The sequence below is a fragment of the Mustelus asterias genome, unplaced genomic scaffold, assembly GCF_964213995.1.
Source record: "Mustelus asterias unplaced genomic scaffold, sMusAst1.hap1.1 HAP1_SCAFFOLD_107, whole genome shotgun sequence".
NCBI classification, from domain to species: Eukaryota; Metazoa; Chordata; class Chondrichthyes; order Carcharhiniformes; family Triakidae; genus Mustelus; species Mustelus asterias.
In genome coordinates this window covers 470,795-474,460 of record NW_027590151.1, presented here as the reverse complement: position 1 = coordinate 474,460, position 3,666 = coordinate 470,795, and the positions used below count along the sequence as shown (strand labels likewise).

General features: G+C 42.3%; 1 non-coding gene across 1 annotated transcript; it reads left to right on the top strand.

The window, feature by feature from the left end:
• Positions 1–3,375: 3,375 nt before the first annotated feature.
• On the top strand, positions 3,376–3,465 carry trnap-ugg (transfer RNA proline (anticodon UGG)). Its single transcript is given in 2 exon segments — positions 3,376–3,411; positions 3,430–3,465. It is a non-coding gene; the product is annotated as a tRNA-Pro (tRNA).
• The last annotated feature ends 201 nt before the right edge of the window (positions 3,466–3,666 follow it).

The window sequence follows — 3,666 nt, the reverse complement described above, 5'->3', positions numbered from 1 at the left end:
TCATCTACTTAGATTCCAACAACTCTCCACCTCAACCTTCAATGTCTTCATCAACTGAAGATCCACAGACCTCTGTGCGGCGACAGAATTGATGCAGCATGGCGCCCGAGCGAGGCGACCACTTGCAAGCTGTTCGCAGCATACCTTCTAACTCTATCTTTTCCTCTTGTTCTATGCTTCTAAAACTTCATTGTCACTCTTTTAAACTCTCCAACAATGCTGAATTCATTTTCTTACACCCCAGCTATGACTGTAGCACTACATTATGCAGTCTCTCGTCTGCTTCTCTATGAACGGAATGCTTTGTCTGTACAGCGTGCAAGAAACAATACTTTCCACTGTATGCTAATACATGTGACAATAACAAGTCAAAGAATTCCAAAGATTCACAAGCCTTTGAGGGAAGAAATGACTCCATATCTCAGTCATAAATGGCTGAAACGCTATCCAGAAAATGTGAGCCCAGAGTACCTTACTGAGGCACGTTTTGCCACCGTATAACTGTAACATCACTCATTTGCCATGGCTAATCCATATAGCCTACAACAGCTGCACCATGCGTGTGACAGTGGAAGCAGAAAAGCAACAATATGCCAGTGGCGACTTTGTTGAGGGCATTGTTTCAATAAATGGCGAAGAACAAAGTAACATTTTGTCTGCTCCAATCCAGTTCAGATGCAACAACGATCTAGAATCCGGGAAAATTAAAACAAAATATTAATTTCGATGATGTTACGACCTGATTTTGAATCGGGGAGCTCATCGTATATGAAATGAACATGTTAACTCCTACAATCCAGAAACTCAGCTCACTACTATTGTGCCCGGTCCAGAATATCAAACCGTGCAGTCTGATTGCAGTTTAAATCCTTGTTTTCTAGAATTACAATTCTGTTGACAACCTTAGCCATGTGGCAGAGTCATCGATCTCACATAAGATTCAGAAAATAACATTTGTCACGAATTTGATCTCTTTCTCCATGAATGCAGTTGCAGAATATTATTCAAGCATTGGGGGAGTGTAAATGCCACATGGCTGTGAGATAGTGTGATGCATTAATATTTAATAACAAATAGAGTTGGGACAGTTGCTTTGAAAAGGTTTTGTCAGTTTTTTTGAACACAATAATCAGTATACTTCAGGAACACAGGTGACAAATGGAAGTGTTTAGAATTTGATGCGTGTCCACAGATTCTGCCAAACCTGCTGAGAATTTCCACCATCTAATGCTTGTATTATAAATACAGGTTTTATCAGAACATAAAACGGCAAGACGGCAATGATAAATGAAATAGTCCCACAAGCTGTTCGCCTGTAACTTTCTATTTCCAAAACCCACCAATCTCATCATTACTGATCCTGTGAAACTTACCTTGTAAAACACGGCAGGCATTCATCTCTCAAAGAACTGAAACGCCTCAAATGTGAACTATCTGCTCTCAATCTCAGGACTTTGCAATTATAAAAACAGCATTCTGGTGGAAGTTTAACTCTGTCCTCAATCCACTGATCTTTGCCGACTTGCTGTCTCTTTCCCTCATTGAGCACATTTCAGGTTGGGACAGACAGATGCCTGATCTTTCCGGGAAATAAGAGGCGTGTGCAGGAAAATGGCAACCCAAGATCAAACATGGGTTAAAGTTTCGAGTTCAGTTATTGAGTTTAATAATATTTGAAATACATAAATTTTTACAAATAATATGTTAGAGATAAATGTTCAATAAACTAACGTCGGCTAACAGTAGAGGCAGAAACACACGATAAGTCTTTTTCAATGTTGCCCAAGGACTCAGTGACACTCAGAAACCGAGAGACAATGAAAGCAGATGGAGAGGAAAAGAAGCGAAAGCGCAGTCCCTGGATGCCTTCGAACCACTAACTTTCCGGTTAATAATCGAACGTGCTAACCAATTGCGCCACGGAGACTGAGACAGCTGCAGCCCACATGGCATCCTAAATCAGGGTGTCAGCGTGTTGGCTGCAAATTTGACGCCAATTCAATTTTCACCAAACCTGACACAGAAAGACCAAATGATGGCATCGTTTACAAATCTAAACATGCATATTTTTTTATTTTACCCCACAGTGTTGCTGTGTGTCATGGTGAATCCCTTCTCCTAACATGGGAAAAGGGCCGTTTTAATAGAGCAGGGAGGGACAGACTGTTCCCACTGACTGTGCTCAGTAACAGAGGACTGGGATTGAAGATCATGAAATGTTTGCATTTATATAGAACCTCTCCCGACCACCGCACGTAACAAAGCGCTTTCCAGTCAATTACGGGCAGTTTTAATTGAAAAAAAATCAATTAAGCGTGGAAGGAGGCATTCGATTTGAATGCAGAAACGTCTTGACCTGTAGTCAAATGCTCTGCCCCGAAGCTACATTCCCTTAATACAAGCCCTCGGTTTTGTCGCTCCTTAGTGCTCTGTCTCGCGTGGTGTATGCTTATGTTTGCTCCTCTGTGTGCGTGACTGTGCTTACGTACGCCAAGGGCGTGAACACGTTTTTTTTTTACCATCACACACTCTATTCACTTACTTCATAAATCTTCATGATGAATGTACATAAGATGGCAAAGGCTTAAAGTTGCGAGATGAAATTGACCCTTTCCGTTATTTGTGAGTGGAGACAGCTTATTGACTGAGTTCCCGTATGTTCCATTGTGAAAGATGGTCAAACATTTTCTTTGATCAACATTTAACCAGACAGCGGATTCACTCGGTGTGACGGTGGGTTTCAGTTCATCTCAGACCTATTTCCACCAGAGGCAAGTCTCTCTCAAGATGTTCTGTTTAGGTAGAACATAAGTTAGTCCTTCATTCAGTGGCAACAACGATTACTTTTCGCTGCAGTATGAAAGCGGCAATGACATGAAATAGTCACACAAGCTGCTCATGTGTTCCTCTCAATTCCCAAAATCCACCAACTTCATCACTGCAGTTCTCTGCAATCGTTGTGCAGTCCACTCACCGGTTACCTATTATCCGCAGCACACGTGACTGCTTCAAAGGTCTTGTGCATGATTTCACTGTGCGGTGCAAACATTCTGTAATACTCTGCTTTCCTGACGCTCAGGCCATGGACCACAAAGTACTTGCTCATTTATCTCTCTTGAATTGTACCTTATCAGGGCCCTTTCTTGTTGGTGTGTTTCCTAGCTCCTGGGTATCACTTGTTTAAAACTTCCGACATTTCCAAACTTTACCAGCTTAAATGAAAGGTTGGCGAGGTGTAAGAAGAGAGTCCTTTCCCTGTGTGCACTTGCTGCCTGACTTCCTGAGTGTTTCCAGCGCCTCCAACTTTCACTGCAGCAGTCTGATCAGATTTGTGTGACAATATAATATCCGTATTTGAGCAGCTCTGTCAACAGCGGCTCGTTGGTCTAGGGGTATGATTCTCGCTTTGGGTGTTGTGATTCGCAAAACTGCGAGAGGTCCCGGGTTCAAATCCCGGACGAGCCCCATTGTTGTTGTTTGCGATGGCAAAGTCTTGTTCATTACTTGATGAATTTACCTGCGGTTTCGTTTGAGAAACTGACAATACAGGGGATCTAATAACACAACGCACTCAAAAGTATTTAAAAAGTTGACTCTTCTTTTGGACATTCCCTTTATCCCTAGTCAACGATTCAGAGGACCCAATGCTTGTGGGTTCCGGCCGCT